Here is an 11001-nt window from a genome sequence, read left to right on the forward strand (position 1 = left end):
GTGTATTCTGTGTGTGTATACTGTGTGTGTATATTGTGTGTTTGTGTGTGTATATTGTATGTGTGTGTGTATATACTGTGTGGCCCCATATTCTATTGCCTGGGGGCCCCATAATCTCCTATTTCCGGGGGTCCCCATAATCTCTTATTGCCTGGGGGGCCCATAACCTTCTCCTATTGCCCGGGGGCCCCATGAATTGTCAGTCTGCCCCTGCTCCAACGGTAGCATGTACTGGACCTCTGTAACTAGTTACAAGCTGAGGGACTGCAGCAGGAACTGATCTATGTCAGACATTTGAAGCACAGCCAAGAACTGCACAGGCACCATTCTTTACATGATGGTATAATATATGATCCTGTATTTCAGCCAAAAAGAAGATGCTGACCCTGGATAATGTCTGAACATATATGGTGTGATCATTTTGGAGGGAAAAGCAGATGAAGGCATTGTAAAGGGTGTACTTTGATCTCAGTGAGCAGTAATAAATACCTATGTTACAATTACACAGTTATTAGCTTGCGATACAGTTACACAAAAGCCTAGCAGCCATAATTGTAAGAAATACCGTATATCTGATGCTAGTTCCACTTTAGGGACTACATTTAGTGTTACGCCCTATACACCCTATTCGATTTTCTACAGATTTTTTCCTTCAGATTTACCAAAACCATGTAGTGCAAGGGCCTGCCTGATTGCATACAAATTGGAACTCCTAAGGTTTGACCTCATATTATATGGATTTGGTAAATCTGAAGGCAAAAATCTGCAGAAAATCTAACAGTGTGTATGGGGCTTTATAATCAGGTTACGCAATAAAGGTTAAAAGTGATGTTACAGCTAAGAGGCAGCACGACTTGCAGCGCGACTGCCTCAGGCGACCTGCACACGACTTCAGCGGCGGCTTGCAAAATGACTTCTGTATAGAATTCAATGCAAGTCGCCTGAATTCGCCCCCCAAAAGTAATACAGGAACCTTTCTCTAAGTCGGAGCGAATTGAGTCGCTCCTATTAGAACGGTTCCATAGTACAGAACAGAACGTGAGTTGTCAGGTGGCTAAGTCGCCCCTGTGTGAACCGGCTCTAAAGCTGAACTCCAGGCAACCAGACCAATAAAATACATATAAGGAAAACGATTTTATCTGCTAAAGGATTTGTTTTTGTGTCCATCCAGTCCTGAGATTTGCACAACTCTGCTACACTATGCAGTCCTGTCTGACAGGGCAGGAGGCCTGATTTTTGGAGAGGGATTAGAACCCCTGTCAGTTTTTATTGCTGTCTGTGCCCCTGTTAGGGAGATTCACCCTCTCTATTTGTCCTCTTTATCGTTATCACTGAGAGCGAAAGTGAAAGAAAATGCCAAATCTGGGTTGTTACCAGAAGAGGTTTAGAATGAAAATCTTCCATTAGGGATTCCTTCTCTTTGAAGGGATTTCCACTCCTGTTTGGCATATGGGACAGGTAGTGAAGAAAAATCTCCCCAATGGGACAAAGATGGACAAAAAAATGACCGGGGTTGTAACCCTCCCTTACTGTATCCAAAACGAAGAAAAAAAAACAAAAGAGATCAATATAAAGCTGCTATAATTTGCATTGTTTATATTTGCCTGGAGTTCGGCATTAAAATCATTGTAAAATCTTGTGTTTTTTGTTTTTTTTCCTATTAAAATAATAAACATGTCATACTTACCTGCCCTGTGCAGTGGATTTGCACAGCGCAGCGCAGATCCTCCTCTTCTCGGGTCCATCTTCTATGCTTCTGGCCCTTCCCTCCTGTTGAGTGCCCCCACAACAAGAAGCTTGCTACGGGGGCACCCAAGCCGAGCTGCAGCTCCCTGTGTCCATTCAGACATGGAGCTGCAGTTCAGCCCCGTCCCCTCTCTCTCCTGATTGGCTAAATTTGATTGACAGCAGTGGGATCCAATTGGCGCCGCTGCTGTGTCTCATCCAATCAGAAGGGAGAGTCCCATATGGCCAAGATGCTTGTGGACATCGCTGGACAGAGATGGTGCTCAGGTAAGTATTAGGGGGGCCAAGCCGGGCTTGCTGCACACAGAAGGCTTTTTATTTTAACCACTTCAGCCCGGAAGAATTTACCCCCTTCCTGACCAGGGCGACTTGGCTCCCAAACAAAATTGACGTCCTTTTTTTCCCACAAATAGAGCTTTCTTTTGGTGGTATTTGATCGCCTCTGCTGTTTTTATTTTTTGCGCTATAAACAAAAAAAGCAGCATTTATTTTTTATTTTTTGCTATAATAAATATCCCCAAAACATATATAGAAAAAAAACTTTTTTTTCCTCAGTTTAGGCTGATGCATATTCTTCTACATATTTTTGATTAAAAAAAAACGCAATAAGCGTTTATTGCTTGCTTTGCGTAAAAGTTATAGCGTCTACAATATAGGGGATAGTTTTATGGCATTTTTATTGATAATTTTTTTTTTTTACTAGTAATGGCGGTGATCAGCAATTTTTATCGTGACTGCGACATTATGGCAGACACATCGGACACCTTTGGCGTGATTGTGGGACCATTCACATTTATACAGCGATCAGTGCGATTAAAAATGCATTGATTACTGTGTAAATGTGGCTGGCAGTGAAGGCGTTGACCACTAGGTGGCGGTGTATGGGTTAAGTTTGTCCTAGGGAGTGATTATAACTGTGGGGGAGGGGCTGTGAGTGACACGTCACTGATCACCGCTCCCGATTACAGGGAACTGTGATCAGTGTCAGTGTCATTAGGTAGAATGGGGAGATGCTTGTTTACATTAGCATTTCCCCGTTCTTCCTCACCGTGAGACGATTAAAAAAAAAACAGTTCCTGCACTACTTTTGATAGATAAAAAGTGTATTTTATATAAATCTATAAAGATCAGACCAAAATGAGGGACAAATGAGGAGGAATGAGGGACAGAGGGACATTGCTCCAAATCAGGGACAGTCTCTCGAAATCAGGGACAGTTGGGAGCTATGGCCGTGATTGTCGAGCATCAAAACACGCTAAAATCACGGCAAAAATCGCAATGCCAAACGTGCCTGGCTCTGTGCCAACATTTGGTACTCGACCTTCTTTGGAGTATTTTCGGAGTGGAGTGAGGCCTATTCAAATGAATGGTGCTGCTCCAAATATGTGCCACAAAAACACACAAAAAGGCTAAAAAAAAATGCGGTGCAGCAGGTGTCGCTGCAGTACGTTCAGATGTGAACAGAGCCTTAGGCATATTTGTTAGGATTGAGCTAGGACTTTTGGTAGAGGAGGTGTGAAAACACTCATTTCCTGTGGGATAGAATTTTAGGGGCTTCAAATGGAGATTTTACTCTCTGTGGCTAACATGACTGGCAGTGATCAGAACCAGTGGCATACCTAGTGTATTGGACACATGAGGAGACTTTTTTTTAATCACCTCCCTTTCACACGGGGCGGACTCCGCTAGCTCAGTGGGAGATCGATCCGTTGATCCCCTCTGAGCAGGCGAATGACAGGTCCGTCTCCGCTCACTATGCAGGGATGGACCTGGCAGAACCACGCTGTCCTCTATGGAGATGTCAAAAGTTTTCCCCTCAAAAAAGGGCGGGACTTTTTAGGCATAGACTGTAAGTCTTACAGTCTATGCCTAAAAAGTCCCGCCCTTTTTTGAGGGGAAAACTTTTGACATTTTCTAATCCTGGGATGTTGGCTATACATAGCGGGATGTATTGAATTCCTCTTAATTTTAGATTTTTGTCCTCTATGGAGATCGGATGAAAACAGACAGCCTATCCATTTTCATCTGATCCGATGGACATATCGCCATCGGTCTGTTTTCAGCGGATCTTGTCGGATCTGATGTCAGGTGGGTGTCAGCGGACTCACCTCCACTGACATTCACGTGCCCATACAAGTCAATGGGTGACCGACTCGGATCCACTGCATCCACTAACATCCAGAAAAGAAACATAGGGCTAAATTGGATACGCTGGGGACTACGGTACCATGCGATCTGGCGCAGGCGAAGCACTGCGGTTTTTTTTTGCGACCTACACTTGGCGTATCGCTAACCCTGACACCTACTACAGATTGCAAGTGCAGGTGCGTTTTAAATACGGTGCGGGAAATGCGCATGGAACACGACTTTCCCATTCTGGTGTGAACCAGTCCTGAGAAATTAAAAATGTTCTTTATCGTAGCCTAGGTTCACACTGACTGCGGGAATGAAATCGTGCGAGTTTTGGAATTCAGTGGGGTTGGAGCAAATGCGGGTTTGAATTTTTTTTTGAAATCCAAAAACCAAAATGTGAAAACTTATAAACAAAGGAAGATTAATGATGAAAGCGGGGCTGCCACTACCTTAAATATTCAACCCAAAAGGTTGAAAAACATAGACAAATATTAAAGAGGTAGTTATGGCGCTCACCTGCTGTTGATTACACCTAGTGTCTGCAGGGAGCTCACCTGCTAATAATTGTACCTTGTTGTTAAATTACTTGCTGATAATTCCACATAAGGCTGGGTTCACACTGCTGCGGGGGGAGATCCGGATGTGATTCGCACAGCAAATCACATCCGATCTCCGTAGCACTGCGAGTTCAGCCATACAGATAGTATGGCTGAACTCGCAGCTGTCCCGCAGCAAACTCGCACAGGACCCTTTTTTGGGTCCGCAACGGAATCGGATCGCATGGGGGTTCACACCATGCGATCCGATTCCTGTGCGAGTCGGCAGATCGCACTGCGATATGCCGACGGATCTGGGGGTGTCATTAACATAACATTGACACCCCCAGCCGTCCGCATAGGGCAGTGTGAACTGCCGGCGGGAGGTATGCGATGCGGGAAAACGCAGCGGATTCGCGGCGTTCCCGCATCGCAATAGTGTGAACCTAGCCTAAAAATGAAATTAAAACATAAAAATGAAAAATAAAAATAAAAATTCCATATGTGCAATATACAAATAACAGTATAAATCATGCATGAAGGTGTTACAGAAATACTGTTTTAAATTGTCACTAAGTTACTATGTATTAGTGCGTTTTTACAAATCACATGATAAAAAGTGCTTATGAAAGTGCCACAGTTTCAATATATGCTGGAAAAAAAAAAAGCACGTAACACTTTTTTCAGCATATATTGAAACTGTGGCACTTTCATAAGCACTTTTTATCATGTGATTTGTAAAAACGCACATATGCACTTTTTTCTATAGAAAATATATTGAATTTTTTGCACAAATACATAGTAACTTAGTGACAATTTAAAACAGTATTTCTGTAACACCTTCATGCACGATTCATACTGTTATTTGTATATTACACATATGGAATTTTTATTTTTATTTTTATTTTTATGTTTTAATTTCATTTTTATGTGGAATTATCAGCAAGTAATTTAACAACAAGGTACAATTATTAGCAGGTGAGTTCCCTGCAGACACTAGGTGTAATCAACAGCAGGTGAGCGCCATAACTACCTCTTTAATATTTGTCCATCCTCCCCCAGTGCCATCCTCCCCAGTGCCACTTGCCCCCAGTGCCACCTGTTAGTGCTATCTGTCCCCAGTGCCACCTGTTAGTGCTATCTGTCCCCAGTGCCACCTGTTGTCTGTGCCATTTGTCCCCAGTGCCACGTGTCATCAGTGCTACATAGTGCCATCTGTCATCAGTGCCACATATTAGTGCCATCTGTCATCAGTGCCACGTATCAGTGCCATTTGTCATCAGTGCCACCTGTCAGTGTCACGTGCCATCTGTTGTCAGTGTCATGTGTCATCAATGCCGCTTATCAGTGCCATCTGTCATCAGTGTCACGCGTCATCGGTGCCATGTATTAGTGCCATCTGTCATCGGTGCCATGTATTAGTGCCATCTGTCATCAGTGCCACATATTAGTGCCATCTGTCATCAGTGCCACGTATTAGTGCCACGTGTCATCAGTGCTACATATTAGTGCCATCTGTCATCAGAGCGACGTGTCATCAGTGCCACATATCAGTGCCATCTGTCATCAGTGTCATGTGGCCTTCAAAAGTGTAATAGGTAGTCAACAAGTTAGATGTGTAATTTATGCTCCTAGAACATGTGATGGTGCTCCCTGCATGTTGGGCCTCTCTATGTGGCCAGGCTGTGAAAAAGTCCCACACATGTGGTATTGTAATACTCAGGAGGAGTAGCAGAATTTTGTTGGGGGTGTCATTTGTGGTATGCATATGCCATGTGAGAGAAATAACCTATTACAATGACAATTTTGTGGAAATTTTTTTTTTAAAATTTAAAATCTTAATTTTGCAAAGAATTGTGGGAAAAAAATGACAACATCAAAAAGCTCACTATGCCTCTTACTAAATACCTCGGAATGTCTACTTTCCAAAAAGGGGTCATTTGGGGGGTATTTGTACTTTCCTGACTTGTTTGGGTCGCAAGAAATGATATAGGACACCAGTACATCAGATGTGATAAATTTTGTGCGATTCGCACCACAGTTTGCAGACTCTCTAACTTTCACAAAGACCAAATAATATCCACTAATTTGGGTTATTTTTACCAAAGATATGTAGCAGTATAAATTGTGGCCAAAATTTATGAAGAAAAATGTATAATTTGCATCATTTTGTCACAGAAACAAAGAAATATGCGTTTTTTTTTCAAAATTGTCGGTCTTTTTTCATTTATAGCGCAAAAAATAAAAACCCCAGAGGTGATCAAATACCACCAAAAGAAAGCTCTATTTGTGGGAAAAAAAGGACAAAAAATAAATTTGGGTACAGTGTTGCATGACTAATTGTCATTCAAAGTATGAGAACACTGAAAGCTGAAAATTGGTCTGGGCAGGAGGGGTGTTTAAGTGCCCAGTAGGCAAGTGGTTAAAGTAACGCAGTGTCGTATCGCAAAAAAATGGCCTGGTCATGAAGGGGGGTAAATCTTCCGGAGCTGAAGCGGTTACATATTAGCATCTCAAGATGCTTTTAGGGAAGGTAGCCTAGGTGTGCGCATGCGCATACAACCTCATTTTGATGTTGTGTTTTTAAAATGGGTGACTGTCACTGAAAAAAAAACAAAAAAACAACAACTCCATAGTTATCGATAGGTTACAGAGATCAGTTGATTAAACAGGAGGTAGGTCTAGCCAGCACCGGTAGGTGCTGAATATTCTCTATAGTCTGTAAATCCTGATGCATTTAGCTGTAAATTGATAAAACTTTCTGTACTTAGGCAAGCCATATATAATGCCGTTTTCTTTCCTTCAACCACAGGTTGAAGCAAAGAACATTTCTCAAGTTCCCTATCATCAAAACAGTCAGTGTTGATGGGGGAATCCCTCGCTCTGTGCTGCCAGAATACAATGATCACTGTCGGCGGCTATAGCCGCCGGTAGAGATTGCATGGAAAAAATGGACAGGATACTAAAAGTCAATCGATTGATCAACTTCAGTACAACCAGCCTGTCCATAAACGGGCCAAAGTTCGGCCAGTTCCTTCTGAACCGGATATATTTTGTTCCATCAGTGGGAGCTGTTAGGGTAGATAAATGTAAAACTTTGCACTGACAGGTTCAGAGTTTAATATCGATGTGTAAATTGCTGAATCAGCCATTCTTATCTATGGAAACTACAGAGTAATAGCAGCGTTGGGACAAGCTCATCCAGTGCACAGGGCAAAGATGGTAAGCTGCTCCTTCAGACATGTGGCTATCATTGCGGCCCTTTTAAAAGTGATACACATTGGATCGCTATTCAGAGGGCCTTTGACAGGCAGTGAGAAGGTGATACATTGCCTCCCTACTGCCTGTTGTAACTCTGAAAATGCCATACTACTGTGCCTCTTGCAGAATGGCGCGCCATTCACTTGAATCGTTTGTGCACAGCCCTGAGCGGTTGCATTTCCTTGTTCAAGTAGTGCAGTAAAAGCAGGCAGTTACGCCACAGTTTTATTGTTTATTGTTTGTTTTATTATTATTCCCATGCCATGGCTGCAATTCTTTGCAGCACAGCGCATCAAAAATGATCCCACCCCCGTCGCATTCATTGGGAAGTATCGCCCAGAAAATTCAGAGACTTATGCCCCGTACACACGGTCGGAATTTCCGACAGAAAAAGTCAGACGGGAGCTTTTCATCGTATATTCCGACTGTGTGTATGCCCCATCGGACTTTTTACATCGAAAATTCTGACAGACCTAGAAAGAGAACATGTTCTATATTTTTCCGACGGAACCAATTCCTATCGGGAAAACCGCTCGTCTGTATGCTGTTCCAATGGACCAAAAACGTTGCATGCTCTGAAGCAAATACGAGACGGAAGCTATTGGCTACTGATTATTGAACTTCCGTTTTCTAGTCCCGTCGTATGTGTTGTAGGTCACTGCGTTCTTGGCGGTCGGACTTTGGTGTGATCATGTGTATGCCAGATAGCTTGAGCAGTCGTGTGTATGTGGCATTAGGCCTCATGTACACAGATTGTGAAAAATTCTGCTTTTAAAGGCGTTTGCCATTTTTTTTTTCAGCCTGTAAACACACCTCTATGTTAGCCTATGTGTCCATGCACACATCGGAGGTTATAGGCGTATTAGAAGAGGAGCAATTCAGAGTCTGAAAAAAAAAAAATTAACCACTAGCGTGTTAGGTAGATGAGCTTTTGGGTAGAAAAAACACTGAACACTGAAGAAAAAAACCATGCCCGAATGCATGTAAACGCACCTAAATGCTAGGTCGGTTTAGCGCCTGAGTGTTCATTTATTCCAGTAACCAGAATAAATGAATGAAATGAATGCCCAAATGCTTGATTCGCCCCAAACAAGTCTAATGCCTTGTACACACGGTCGGACATTCCGACAACAAAATCCATCGGATTTTTTCCGATGGATTTTGTGCCAAACTTGTCCTGCATACACACGGCCGGACAAAGTTGTCGGAAAATCGTTTGCAACAAGGTGACCTTCGTTGCATATTACGTAGAGGCTAGAAGCCAATAGCTTTGGTCTCGTAATTTAATCTGAGCATGCATGGCACTTTGTCCATCAGAAAAATTTAGATCCAGCTCTCAAAAGTTTTCCGTTGGAATTTCCGACGGAAAAAGTCCGATAGAGCCCACACACGATCGGATTTTCCGACAACATAATCTGATCGGACCTTTTCCGTCGGAAAATCCGACCGTGTGTACAGGGCATAAGCGTGCCTAAACTCATGTACAAAACGTGTGTGTTTTTTAAGCTGCCTTTTTCCTGCCAGGTGTAAAGGCGTCCGGGGGAGGAAAAAAATCATTCTGTGTGCATGAGGCCTAAGGTGTGTTCTCTGCCACAGTAGGCTGCTATTGGAGGGAGGAGATAGTAGAACCAATTCCCCAGCAGTTATTAAGACCACTGCTCCTTCTAAGGGCCCATTCACATTAGAAACTGCACATATACTGCGCTTTTTTTCCCTTGTATGTATGCATGTATTTGATGTGAGTTTTTATGCACGTAGTACCCTTTAGTGTGCTAGAAAGTGTAAATGTTTTTTTTTTGATAGTGCAGGTAAATTTGACACGGATGGGTTCAATCTGGGTCAGGGTGAGTGACTCAGGGAGGCTGGATGACTCATAAAGCAGCACATCTGGTACCTCCCACTACTTGCTGGAACCTTGGAGAATTTTCTAGAAGAATGGAAGGGAGGTTAGAAGGAGCTGCCTGAATTATTGAGGTGGGCCCCAGCCAATCCCCAGCAAATGGGCTAGCAGGGGGTAAGCCCCTCTTAAATACTCAGGATCAGGCCAGAAAGGACAGTGGAGTTTGAGTGGAAGCTGGATATGGCCCTGGAGGGTAGCCCCCTAGTCTGCGGGGGTGGCCTTGGGTGCTGGAGGGATCCTCTTAAGACACATGGAGGAGTCCGGTCCAGAGGCATGGGAGCAAGAGTGAGGACAGCAAGAGCCAGGGAGAATGTTTTGGGTGACACCGCAGTGGATTTGCAAGCAATATTGTGCAGGATGAAGTAAAGGAGTGTATATAGTTGATGTGTTTGTTGAAGTTTAATGTCCCTGAAGAGAATTTTTTTCCAGTCAAGTGAACATCCCATAATATCCCTATCCCCATCCAAGTTTATTAACCCCTAAATAAAACACAAAAACAACGTTGCTGGACTGTTTCCTGTCTCAAGCGAGCCTGCGGAAATTCGGTGTGCCTGGCTGTGCAGGGTGGGGGACCCCTATTCATCAGCGGCTTCTACGGGGGATGCGCTACTTTTGCATTTACATGCAGTTGATACGGGTTTACATGTAGTTGAGCCACGAACCCTGTCAATGTCATTGCGTTATCCTACAGTTACTTCTACAAGCGCTTTAATCTCTACATAAATGTGAGTGTTCCTAATTTTCATTTTAATAAATACTCTTTTTATCAGTGATATCACACTATTTGGAACCTTTATTCATTTCTTGGTTACATCGTGTGAATATATGGGTATGATCCGGTCCACCCCTCTATAATAATCTCTATCTGGTAACGGCACTGGGAACCAGTTGAAGGAAAGAGTGAATGTCTTCTATTCATGCTAGTGGCTACAGATGTTAAGTTCAAGTTTCAGCACAAGCCTTGATGACTCAGGGGGCCTATGCCCTTTGGAGTCCATTAACTCCGGTAAGCCTTCTCATTGACGACGGTGGTCATTTTCCATACTTGCTTTCCTTAACCGTCCTCCCACTGATGTTCCAATGATGTCATCTAGTGGACTCCATAGTCAACTGCCGGGATTCATTTACAGACTCAATACTCTTTTGGCTTCACTTTATATGCATTTCTGTATATACTTTTATTGATTTATCTGATTCATCCATATTTTACTCATCACCTTGGTGGATTTATCTCATTACTTTACTGTTTATTTTTATATTTATATTAACATAAGAGTTATCATATGTATTATCACTTTTTATCACCCACATGGCCTCTTATTACATGGCGACCGTTCTTACTAGCACTGCACTTTTACCAGTTATTATACGCACAGAAGAAGTGGCCGGCCAAAGCTCCCAGAACACCCCCATATATGAACACTG

Source organism: Lithobates pipiens, unplaced genomic scaffold, assembly GCF_037356315.1.
Source record: "Lithobates pipiens isolate NorthernLeopardFrog02 unplaced genomic scaffold, aLitPip1_a1.2 Scaffold_8, whole genome shotgun sequence".
Classification (NCBI taxonomy): domain Eukaryota; kingdom Metazoa; phylum Chordata; class Amphibia; order Anura; family Ranidae; genus Lithobates; species Lithobates pipiens.